This window comes from Panthera pardus, unplaced genomic scaffold (assembly GCF_024362965.1).
Source record: "Panthera pardus isolate Hobbes unplaced genomic scaffold, ASM2436296v1 HiC_scaffold_24, whole genome shotgun sequence".
NCBI lineage: Eukaryota > Metazoa > Chordata > Mammalia > Carnivora > Felidae > Panthera > Panthera pardus.
This window is the reverse complement of record NW_026526810.1, coordinates 67,509,261-67,522,526: the sequence shown is the minus strand read 5'-3', so window position 1 is coordinate 67,522,526 and position 13,266 is coordinate 67,509,261. Positions and strand designations below refer to the sequence as shown.

General features: G+C 41.7%; 1 protein-coding gene across 3 annotated transcripts in view; it reads left to right on the top strand.

Moving 5' to 3' along the window:
* STXBP6 (syntaxin binding protein 6) overlaps nucleotides 1-13,266 on the top strand; it is a 248,187-nt gene that overhangs the window by 145,163 nt on the left and 89,758 nt on the right. The window lies entirely within an intron of this gene.

The window sequence follows — 13,266 nt, the reverse complement described above, 5'->3', positions numbered from 1 at the left end:
TATGGTTTTCCACCTAGCTTTTTCTTCTGCTAGATCTTATTCTATGTTCACAGCAAATATTACTGCAACATTTTTAATTAGTTCAGGTATGACATTCTAACATAAATATGCCCACAACAGTCCCCACTGTTGGACACTTAAATTTGTTTTTCTAATTTTTATCTGTAGGAAGCAGTTTTATGGTGAACATTCTTGCAGTTAAAGCATTGTACTCATCCTTTCATTAGCAAAAATGGGTATTTCTTATAATTCTTCCTTGTAAATAGTTGTCTTTCAGATGCACAGATAACAAACATTTAATGTTAAATGTTAAAAATATATTGTAATATGAAAAACTAATGTCTTGAATGTTCATTATTTAAGGTATAATATATGTACAGTAAGATGCACACATCTTAAGTGTAGCACTTGACCACATTTTATATATGTGAACGTCTATCTGATTATCACCTAGGTTAAGATGTAGAACATGTAAGAAAGCTCCCTAGTTTCCCTTCCCAGTCAATGGCCCCCATCCCTAGATGTAGCCAGTATTCTCTTATCCCCATAGTTTTTGTTTTGCCTGCTCTTGAACTTCCTATAACTGGAATCATACAATGTGTATTAACTCTTTTAGATCTGATTTCTTTCACTCATTATGTTTTGAGATTCATCCATCTTATTGCTTGTGTAAGTATAAATAGTTTCTTCCTATTGCTCAAAAGTATTCTTTGTATAGATAGGCTACAATGTGTTTATCCTTTCTCCCGTTGGTAGACATTTCTGTTTCTTCCAGTTTGGGGTTGTTATGAATAAGGTTGTTTCACACATTCTAGCCTAAGTCTTTGTGGACATATGCACTCATTTTTCTTGGGTACCCAGATTAGAATGGAATTGCTGGGTCATAGGAATGCTATGCTTAATTTTATCAGAAACTGCCAACTTTTCCAAGTGGTTGTAATATTTTACACTGCACTTGGCAATGTGTAAGTGTTCTGGTCATTCCAGATCCTAGACTTCATTTGGTACAGCCGGTCTATTTATTTATTTAATTTTTTTAAATCCAGCCATCCCAGTGAGTATGTCTTTGTAATTCACTCAGTTTTTTTTTTTTAACCTCAAAAAAAGTGTATATGTCTAAAATGACCCTAAAGAGCTGGATTTGAGGAGCACCTGGGTGACTCAGTCAGATAACTGTCCAACTTCGGCTCAGGTCATGATCTTGCGGTTTGTGAGTTTGTGAGTTCCAGCCCCACGTCGGGCTTTGTGCTGACAGCTAAGAGCCTGAAGCCTGTTTCAGATTCTGTTTCCCTCTGTCTCTGCCCCTCCCCCACTCGCACTCTGTCTGTCTGTCTGTCTCTCTCTCTCTCAAAAATAAAGATTAAAAAAAATTTTTTTTTAAATAAAAAAGAGCTGGGGCCCTTGGGTGGCTCAGTCAGTTAAGCGTCCGACTTCAGCTCAGATCAGGATCTCACCGTCCGTGAGTTCGAGCCCTGCGTCAGGCTCTGGGCTGATGGCTCAGAGCCTGGAGCCTGCTTCCGATTCTGTGTCTCCCTCTCTCTGTGCCCCTCCCCCTTTCATGCTCTCTCTCTGTCTCAAAAATAAATAAACGTTAAAAAAAATAATAATAAATAAAATAAATAAATAAATAAGCTGGATTTGAGTATATTTTGTTTTTATATAATGAGAGAAAATGCTAATATACTCTATACTTAGTCCTGCTTTTTAAAACAGGTTAAAAAGCCAAAACACATAACTAAAAACCTATCTACGTAGTCGAAATAAATAATATTTCCTTTATTTATTTAATAAAGACTAGTGATGAGATCCTCAGTTTTGAAATTCTGACTTTTAAATGTATGTTTCTTGCTTTCCATTGTAAATTTCAAGACTCTGTCTGTCCTGGGATAATACAGTTTTTGCTGCTACAAGCAGAATTGCCCCTCCTTCTCCCAATTACGCATACATCCCAGTTTTTATTGCCTTCACCTCTGCTTTAGATTTTGCTGGTCGTCATTTCTTTCTGATGTTTAGTCAGAGCCTGGCCATTGGGAGTCCTGGTTCCTTTAGAGAAGACAGACACTGTGCTTGCCTTATAGGGCAGGCTGGTGCCTCAGTGCTGGATGGCCGATCATTCATCTCTGTGATTTTTATGACAATATTGGGTCCTCTCATTTTTAAAATCTGATACAGACCTCACTGCCTTCTCTTTCGATCTCATGAAGACAAGGCCGGAAACCTCTAAATGGCACACTGAAAAATATTAGCCATGACTAAGCCACAGTAGCTCAAGGGAACAATTTTGTAAAACTTTGTCTTGTGGTTTAGCCCCAGTTATTTGGTGTAGGGCCCTCCCAACATCACTCTCCCAGCAGAGGTCTGACTCTCTTAATCTAGATCAGATGCAATGAGGAGGCCTGGAGTTTATTTTGGACTTCATGATGGATTAGAAAATGAGCATACACAGAGCTCCTTTTTTGCTGTTGGCAAATGGTTGTATTTTGTTTTGACTCTTGTACTGCCCTCAGGTATCTCCGAGGGCTCTGTTGGAGTCGGATGCTCTACAAAGCCTGGGATGGTGCCACACCCAGTGGGTGCTTTGATAAAGACATTTGCTTGATAAACTTATCCTCACTAGGTTGAAATGTAGCTCTCTGATGGAACTGAGAGGAAAGAATTTGAGATGTGCTAGCCCTATGACTTCGGGGAGAGAAGTTCTCCTTACAGACCCTAGAAATGTGCCTTTCCCTTTATTTTTTTTAATTTTTTAATGTTTATCTATTTTTGAGAGAGAAATAGAGTGTGAGCAGGGGAGGGGCAGAGAGAGAGGGAGAGAGAGAGGGAAAGAGAGAGGGAGATGCAGAATCCGAAGCAGGCTCCAGGCTCTGAGCTGTCAGCATAGAGCCCAATGCGGGGCTCGAACCCACAAACTGTGAGATCATGACCTGAGTCGAAGTCAGACACTTAACCAACTGAGCCACTCAGGTGCCCCTGTGCCTTTCCCTTTAATATGGGTTCTAAGAAGATGGAAACAAAAATTGTATATTAAGAACAAAATTGAGCAGATGACGTAAGATTGTTTGCACTCATTTTACTGTTTCTTAGTGTTTGTAAATTATAATCTGTAAAACATAATATTCGTTTTCCTATTGGGTGGTTCGTTATGTGACATCTAACAAGTCTCTTAGTCCCCAAAGTTGATACTAATGATATCCAAAGATCCTCTCACTTCAGAGGTCAACAAGCAGCTGCGTAGCATGGTATTTAAGAGCCCCACTCAGGAGTTAAACAGCTGGGATTTGAATTCTTAGTAGATGCACGCGTGATATCTGAGCAAGTTATTCACTTTCCTAGTGCCCTGTATAAAATGGTGATAATTATAGTACCCACCTCACAGGATTGTTAACATGATTCAGTGAGGCAGAAAAGTACTCCGAATTCCTCCTGGCACAGAGTGGTTTATCTAAAGGATTTGTTAGTAAGATATCCCTGTAATATCTGTGCTAATTTGAGCCTTATCATCATTTCCTAAGAAGTATCTTTTGACACTCTTACTGAGATAAAGAGGAAGACCAATTTCATTAAAATAGATTCCCAAATCAAATCATATAAAATATCTAAAGATATTTTGGAAAATATAAACTAGTATGAAGAAGAAATTAATTAAATGACTTAAATGCTCATCACCCAGATATAATCATTTTGTTTTATTTCCAATCAGGCTTTGGTTCTTTTTTTTTCCTCTTCACAGATTAATTTATTTACCGAGTTATAATCATTCTGTATTAACCATTTTGATTCCTAATCTGTTCATTACTATTCAGTCATAAGCATTTTTCTTTTATTACCTAGGATTAATTCAACCTCACCTCACTGGTTGCATAATATTATTTAGAACAGATACTTTTTAAAAAATTTGTTTAATGTTTATTTTTTGAGAGCGACAGAGCATGAGTGGGGGAGGGGCAGAGAGAGAGGGAGACACAGAATCCGAAGCAGGCTCCGGGCTCTGACCTGTTAGCACAGAGCCCAATGTGGGGCTCGAACCCATGAGCCGTGAGATCATGACCAGAGCCGAAGTCAGACACTTAACTGACTGAGCCACCCAGGCACCCCTAGAACAGATACTTTTTGATTTATTTGTGTTTTGTCAGATTGTTGAATAGGGTGGTTGTTTATGATTTTTAGTGCTATAAATATTGGTGCAGTAAATATCCATGCTCAAACTTAAGTGTATAGGGCTCATTATTTATTTAGGGTAGGTTTCCAAAAGCAGAAATACTAACTCAAGGGTATGAATATTTTGAAGAACTTGAATTTGCCAAGTAACTTTCCAAAATCGCTGCTAGTAATGTATCAGCTGGTCTGTTTCATCCTATTCCACCAGCACTGACTGTTGTCATTTTTCTAATCTGTGCCATTTTGTTGGCAACCTCAGGCACTACTAACATTTTTGTTTGTGTTTCACTGTGGGGTGTCTAAACATTTTCCCATGGATTTGCTTACAAAGGGTGTATTTTCTTTTGGCAAATGTCTTTCCATGTCCTTAGCCTGATTATTTAAGAGTTTTGGTGTTTTTCTCCCTAATTTGTGTGAGTTCTTTACAGAGAAAAGCACACAGCCCGTGTGTGAAATATTTGCTAAGAATATTTCCCCTTAGGTTTTTGGCTCTTATGTTGGTTATGATGTTTTAAGTCATACAGAAATAAATGAGAGTGTATGGTTAAGTCTGCAGATCTTTTCCACTGTCATTTCTTCTGTAGTTTCTAAGCGTAAAGTTCTAGAGGTTTGGTTAGTGTTTGGTTCTGTGTTCCTCTGGTTTTTCTAGGAGTTCACATATGCATTGGCTTATATCTATATCTTAATGCCTTAATATAAACTTAAATGCCTTTCAAGGAAAGAAAAACACATTTTTTTTCTTATTTCCTTAGTTTTTCTTCATATGGTCATTGGTAAAGCCTGAACCCAAACCCAAATCCCTTTCATGTCAGTACTTGATTAGAAAAGCTTGTGTGTGGTTCCAGTGGGCTTCAGTGTATTTCCCAGCAGTGGGGTTATGCTTATGAAAACCACTATCAGAGAGGATTTATCAGCGCTCCCTGTGTGAGTCACCATCTAGTCACCAGAGATGGACTCCTTGTTCTACTGGAGATCGTAATCCTAGGGGGAAATTTGGGGGTGCTCAGTAAATGTTGACCGTGCAAGCCTCTGATGTGAGATCTCCAATGCATGACTTCCCTCCTCTGCCCTCCTTTCCTCATCTGCAGAATGAATGAGTTGAACTGAGTGATTTCTGAGGGGCTCTGTAGCTCTGCAGTTGCTGGACTTGGTGTACAGACCCACATGCATACACAGACGGCTGTGCAAGGGCAAAACCGCCTTCTTCCATGTCAGTCCACCATCCGTTTTCTACTTTGCAACATCATAGGCTTTGCTTATTTACACTTGGAGATACAGGAAAGCAGGGCTGATAATGACAATAAAGAGGAATTAATAAGAGCCACAACACTTACACGGTCCAAAGGCACCTTCCCTTTTGGACAAACCTCCACAGCAATTAAGTGGTCCTAGAAAATTGGCCACTAGGAAAGATTGTCTGGTTACCCATCCTTCTATGTCACCTCTTAAAAGGTTTCGTTGGGGGGGCGGGGAGTGCCTGGGTGGCTCAGTCGGTTGAGCATCCGACTTCGGCTCAGATCATGATCCCACGGTTCACGGGTTCGAGCCCTGCCTCGGGCTCTGTGCTGACAGCTTAGAGCCTGGAGCCTGTTTCAGATTCTGCGTCTCCCTCTCTGTCTGCTCCTTACCCTCCTGTACCCTGTCTCTCTCTCGCTCTCTCTTAAAAATAAATAAACGTTTAAAATTTTTAAAAACAATTTTTTTAAAAAAGGTTTCCTTGGTCTTTTAAAGCATCAAGGCTGCTAAGTGTCTCCCATTTTTTGTTAAGATCTACAATTCCTTACCAAAACCTCAGTCCCAGATGTATTTTGGAATTCAGAATTTCTCTGAGTTCACAAATGTTATTTAGCCCAGGAACTAAATTTTGTAGCATCCCCACGTGGGGCTTGGGGCAGCACCCCTAATCAAACACATTAATATTTTTGCAGCAGAATGCATGACGATTCATAATAAGTTGGGTAAATAATGACTATAAGTAATCCCACTTCGTTTCATGGCAGATTTTGCCACCAGATGAGTACAAAAAAAAAAAAAAAAAAAAGCTTTGTTTCCTTAGATTTTTCGATTTGGGAAAGCTTATATGGTGTTGTGGGCCTGAGTTACCCTCTCCAGTTCACCCTACCAGGGACGTACCTTGTCAAAGCTCAGATACAATTCTGACCCCTCCTGTAGCAACCTTCCACAGCCAATCATGGCAAAGAAGCAGTAAACCCAGATTTCAGCTGGCACTCAAGGCCTTCTGTCCTATACCTCATCCAGCTGTACAGCCTTGTCTCCCTCTACCGGAAGCAGTAACCCCCTCCCTCCAAGCCCACTCGCGTGGGCCTCGGCCATATTCATCTGCTCCGACACATGCCAGGCTTGCTTACTCTCCTGGTGTTTCTGTTTAGCTGGTTCCCTCTCCCAGTGACACTCTCATGTCCTGTTGTTCCTGGCTCCTAGCCCGGCTTTTTTTGTGCTCTTAATCCTAACTGCCTCCCAAATTCCCACTCTGCAAGGTTCTCCTAGATCTACCTGTGTGAGTTGACTCTCCTTTTCAGCTGCTGTATTCCCTATCTTTATTATGGCACCTGTCAGAGACGGTCTGCTCTTAGAATAGCTTGTGTATCCTCTACTAAATTATGAAACCCAAGAGTCGTGGTTCTCTAGTATGCACAAAATGGTGTCGTTGTAATTGCTTCCTGGGTTCCTCTTTCCTCCCTCCCAGGACATTCTTCTTCAGTACGTCTGAGTGGCACCCAGGTAACTGCATATGAACAAGCCTCTAATTATTTAAACTCTTCGATTTATATCTCCTTGGCCATGAGGAGCTGGGCAGCAGATTCTGTTCTTGAAATAAAAAGCCACCCAGGACTCGAGAATCCAAACCTAAAACTGAATTGTGGCCTCCACATCAGTCCACACACAAGTGCTACCTTTGGTTTTTCTTGTTTTATTTCTTCTTTGCAGGACTGTATTAGAAATTAAATCCATAACAGATGGTAGTGATTATGGCAAGGTCTTTAGTAACAATTACGTGGGAGGTTTCTTGGCAGGGCTAACCCTGAGTCCATCATGCCCCTAGGGACGTTGAAGTGTGGAGAATAGCCATGGCCACTGCAGAATTAGCCAGGTGCCAGCAGCCTGACAGGTTAGTAAACATCTGGAGAACACAGGATTGCAGACTTCAGGGACTAAAGAATCCATATGTGGCATCTCTGCCCAGGACATTCAGTTCAGAAGTGATGTTGCCTATTCTGTATTTAGACTTCTGAGGGTGGGGAGAGCCTAGTTGTAGCCCACACTTCAGCCCCACCAAAAATGTCCCACACTCTTCTCTTTTAGTCTCTAATAAGAGTGATGTTGATGGACATAATAATTAATGTGGCTGATGTTTAGTGAGCTCTGCATGCTGGGAACCACATTAATCATCTCACATAATTTTTTTCATTTCATCCTCCAGGCATCCCAAAGAGTGTACTTACTGCTTCATTTACATCTGAGGACTCTGATGTCCAGAGAGGTCGGGCAGTGTGTCCTTGGTAACACAGCTCATGATGGGCGGTGGGGGGGCACCTGTGAGTTCAAGAAAACTGCCTCCAATGTCTGTGCTCTGTAACTGCTCCAACTATCACTTTTAAAGTTCTCAGTGTTCTGTCTTACCATGAAAATTGAAACTCTGCTTCATCTCTTATGCGTTTAAGAGAATGTCCTCCCCCCCCCCCCCCCCCCCCCCCCGCCAATTGTATCTTTGAATAGGTTGTGTGTGAATGGGCATAACCTCAGTTCTGTGTGTATCTGGGCCCCTACAAGGAAGACATCCTTTGGCCTCTGGGCAGCTTGCTCAACATAAGGACATAGCTGTAGGAGTGGCCGGGTGCTACCACAGCTCCTAGGAGAAATTCAGCACAGCTCCTAGAACCCCCTTCCTCTTTCCGGGCATGAATGCCAGTAAGCTAAAGCCTGCGGTTTTAAGTCTGACCAGAAAATGGCACTCTGGATGGAATGCAAGCACATGCCATTTAAATCACTTCAGATCGCTCTTTTGTAATGGAACAAAAAGAAAGGGATAAACAACCATAACGTGGGAATCCCTGTGACTTTTTAACTAGCTTCCTGGCCATAAGTGATCATTTCAGAATGAAAGGACCGAAACACTTTTATATTCTCTACTTTGCTCCTTTGCTGTTGATACTGGAAAAAGTCATTATTTTGACCAAGTATAAATTAGACTTGTCTCAATGAGGAAACACCTCTGGGAAACATTGAAATGCTTAACACGCTGACAATGGCTGGTGATTGAAATGTGAATAGATGTTGACCTGGCATTACTTACTTAGAATCTTATTTTAGAGGTCAGAACTAATTCATGAGAGGCAGAAAAATAGCCAGATAGGCTCAAGGCAAATATCGTAAAGCCACTGGGATACAACATAGGAGTTGGAGAATTTTTCCTGACCATAAAAAAAAAAAGAGAGAAAGAAATAAAAAGAAGAGTTAGAATAGAAAACTTTAAAGTTTCAAGGAATTTAGGCCAACAAGAAGCCACATTCTCCACTGGCCGTTTAGAAAGGTAAACGGTGTTGTTAGGCACCTCGTAGGCACAATGCAAGGGTGTCTTAGCCCAGGTAAAGGGGGGTGTGTGTCCCCACCACACTTGCCCATAGGGAAGGGTCACTCAAGCATGAGCAGAGTTGTGACATGTAAGTGCCCCCATAAAGCTTACACGTGTGAGCGAAGCCAACTCTCAGGTTATGAATACAGTAAAAAGAAAGTGCAATGCCTTCTGCAGCTTTGGTGGTCTAGGGTCTGCAGAGAGCTCTTCTAACCAGCATTAACTTTCCTGCTCCTGGGAGACGTGCCTGTCCTGGTCCTCCTCCAGTTAACCAGACTGTCCCTGGTCCTCTGCCCACTCCATCCTGCCCGGCTGCCCGTTAAATATTCCCACCTGACCTGAATCCAGGCACCATACAGTAAGTACCCGCCTGGCTTCCCTGTCTTGAATGACTGACTACATCACCTTCTATCTCTTTCCCTGAGCCAGAAATCTTAGAATTGGTTTGGGCGTCCAATTTTTTCACCTTTGAAAATTAAGTCCGTTACCGAACCCTGGGCATTTTACATTGGTTTGTTTCAGAGCTGAATTTTCTCTTATAAAACACTGAGATTCTTTCCAAATTGATCTTTGTCTCCTGTCCTTTTCCATTTGGGAAATCCTCAACTCCACCGGGATGTTTTTATTTCTCAAATGCAAACCTAATTATAATATTCCTGCTTGATTTCTAAAACACAGACCAAATTTCTCTAGTGTGACTTAATCTGGTCCCATGCTCCCTTACCAGCAAGCCTGCATATCAAGTGCTTTTTCCTTTTCCTTGTTTCAGTGCAGATGCATATTTTTATGACTGTTGGCTGTGATTTTTATTCCTATTTATATTTTATCATTATTTTCGATTGTACGGTCTTATTGTAAAATGCCACTTGCCCAAAAGAGAAATGACTGGACTAAAGTTCAAACTCAGATTTTGCTGTAAAGCTAGCTGTTTCTTAAATGTTCTCAGATTTGCAATCTTAGACTTGAATGTTACTGAGGAAGTCTATTTTCGAGCTCTGTAATTTCTGGAAAATGTTAGTGGGGGAGGGCGTATATTTGATTCCCATTTGAACACAGGAGATTGAAGTAACAGATATTGAGTATCGCTTGTAATCTTAATTTTTGTTTGTTATGATTCCCCGTTGGAGATTACTCACAAGATTTTGGCCATAACCGGCAATCACAGATCCTTCAACACCCTGCATTTTGTGCAGTCAGGGTGCTGGTGGTGTTGTCGTTGTTGTTGTTGTTATATATACTGTTACCCAACACTGTAAGCGCTTGGTGCTCCCAACCTAGCCAGGCGGCTGGTGGGTCAGAAAGCAGACTCCGGACCCCTGATGGCTAGGTTCTGATTTCATCTCTGCCACCTACTAGCTGTGTCACCTTGGGCACATTCCTTAACCACTGTGTACCTCTGTCTCTCCATCTGTAAAATGGATTTAAGAATGGCAAATTCTTTCGATTTGTGATGAAGATCAAATAGCAATATATACAGAGCACTTAGAACAGGACCTGATACCGAATAAGCTCTCTTAGTTTTAGCTGTTGTTTTTCTGTTGTTAGAGCTATATGAAATCATGTGAAAGGCCAGTTTTTATCCTCTCTTAAAATTTCTATAATTAGATCAAAATTAATAATTTGGGGACAAAGTCTTTGGACATCTGAGCAGGCAGGCTGCACTGTACCATATCCTGGAGGGCTGAGTGCCCAACACCCCCTTACTGTTTGGCTGTTAAAAGTGCCATTCTTGGGTTCTCCTTGCTGAATTTCTCCCCAAAGAGCTCTTCAGAGCAGCGGAGTGTGGAAAATGGGGCTCATTCTGCTCCTTGTTCAGGACCGTGAGACTCCCATTTACAGTAATTGACAGTTCAGAATGTGTGGGTCCACTCGGCTCTCTCCTGGTTCGCTCGAAGCCCCTGTTTCATGACCTCTTGGCAGCAGCATGCCTCACATTTGATACTCTCCCTGGTGGCCCCCCGTGGCTCAGCAGCCCTGCCTCCTGTGGGCCAGATGGAGCCAGTGTGGGAGCCGCATAGCCCAGAGGGCTGTGACGTGAATGCTGTCGAAGTGACACCTGGGCACAAGTAGGAGTACCGGGGTCAGACACCTGCTCAAGCAGTCTGCTTCAAATGCCCACAGAAGAGAACAGAGAGAGGTAGGGGCCCTGCCCTTTGCATAATTCTTCCAGAAAGAGACACTCTCAGTCCAAAGGGTGTGGTTGGCCCAGAATCAGGATTGCCTTCTGTGCGTACAAAGGTTTTTTGTGGCTATCCATGTCTTCTTCGCTTCCAGAGTTATTTTCCGGTTAAAAGAGTATAGACACATCTGGCTCATTTTCCAAGTCTGCTGGCTACCTCTGAAATCCTCAAAGCAAAAGAGATGGATGGATGGACAGACAAATAAATAATGAAAATTAAACCAAAATACTACTACCTAAATTCAAGGCTTTTATCTAGAGCTTTTGTTTCTTTCCCCTTCCTTCCATCTTCCCATCTTCCTTCCCTCCCTCACCCCTTGCGTTCCTTCCCTTTCTATCCACACCTCCTTCCTTTTAGTAGCTCATTTATGCATAAAGTATTCATTGGCTGTCTGCATTGTGTTAGACACTGCAAATTGTCTATGCTCACATGGGTGAGCATAAAGACCTGCGTGTGGAGAAGGGGGGCATACGGTCAAATAGCTTCAGAAATGCATAATTATACACTAACATAGGTGTCAAGAAAGAAAAGTACCGAGTCATGAGCAATTGTAAAGGGAGCCTGATCTGGCTAGGCAGTTGTGCAAAGGCTGTCCAGAACATGTGACTGCTAAGCTGTCCTCAGAAGGATTAACCAGTTAACAAAGAAGTGAAGGGGAAGGATGGCCATTCTAGAAGGAGGAAAATTTATGCTCAAAGATCATAAGATGGAAGTGGCATTGCACATTTGAGACATCAGAAGTTTGATGGTGGAAATGTCAGCAGAGAAGGAACAGTGTTCCATTAGAGCTATCTTTCAATTTGGTTTCGAGACTTTGTGTATATATATTGAACAAATCAAAGTTTTACCTAAATATTTTTTTCAGATGACTTTTCCTAAATTTTCAAGGCGATATGAGTGCCCTCAAGGCTAATACCAGTGATGGGTGAAAAGAATATCAGTTTTCCCCTATTTAGGTAAATGCCATAGATTGAAGTATTCAACAAGATTCTAAGTAAAATTCCAAAGGGATCTCCTGATACTATCCTTTCTTTGCAGGTATTGGAGGAGGGATGAATGAATGGTGAAGCTTTAGCGTAAAATGAGATTATAATTTTTATTAACCTCAGTAACATTTTCTTTGTCTTTTGACACACAGGCTAAACATCACAAGTTATTAACAGAGTATTCAAGGTATAATTAGACCCCCTTTTATCCTGCAGAGGTGGTAGCACCGTGAGAGATGGGCTCAAAGTCCCAATTGATTGTCCTATCCTTCTTAAAAATTGGGCACACTTTTATCTGAAAATGAAATGTCTGGAAGCCTCTTAGAAGGACTCCAAAACTGATAGAAACAGTGTCTTCTCTGGACTTGTTTTTAGGCCTTATTTGGACCCCGAAATAACACACTGCCCAAAGGTGTCTCTGCACAGAAGGTATTATGAACTCTATTATGAGGTTCCTAACGAAACTCCTTGAGAACAGAAGAAACTTGTTGAGAAAGATGAAAACATGAGATACAAGAAAGAGAGATTCAACACAGGACAGAGGTAAAGGGAGGCCCCAGGATGAGGGTCAAATTAGAGCCATCTAATGACAACAGTACACTAGGCATAAGCAACTTACATACCTGCAAGTGTTGTAATTTTACCCAGATACCTGATAGATAGCTTGGCTGGGTGTAAAATCCTGAGTTGGAATGATTTTGAAGGTATAGCTCCATTGCATTCTCATTTCCACTATTGCTATTAAAAAGTCCAAAAGGATTCCAATGACCTCTTGTCATCCGTTTTACTTGGACTCAGGGGGCCCCCTCGGTGTCGAAATTCATTTCTTCTAGTTTCCTTGAATTATTTCCTGCATGACCCCCTTCTACCCAACACCATGTCTCTTTATCCCTGTCTTCCCTCTTCCTTTTTCTTCCTTCCTTTCTTTGTTTCTGAAACTTTGTTGTTCAGATGTTGGGAACATTGTGACAGAGATGGTGAATTATCTCACATCCATTCCAGCTTCCTTCTAGTTCACCTTTGGGTACTGCAGAGCTAGAAGCCTAAATGCTATATTTCCCAGACTTTTGCAGCTAGTGTTCTGAATGTGATTTAGATTCAAGGATAGTTCTTTCTTTTCTGTTGGCAAGCATGGTCATGGAAGCTTTTTACCCTGGGACAGCATTAATAAGCATTCCAGTGTTTGGTCACTAGCTCCGTGAGGGTCAAGAAGCAGGATGCTTGCCATCCATTTTTCCCCGTATAGTTTGTGACAGGCACAGCCTGGCTTTCGAGCCAACAGCAATAGGTGCGACTGTCTGACCTGGGCAACAATAACATGCTTCTGGATTTGGCGGGTCTGTGTAGC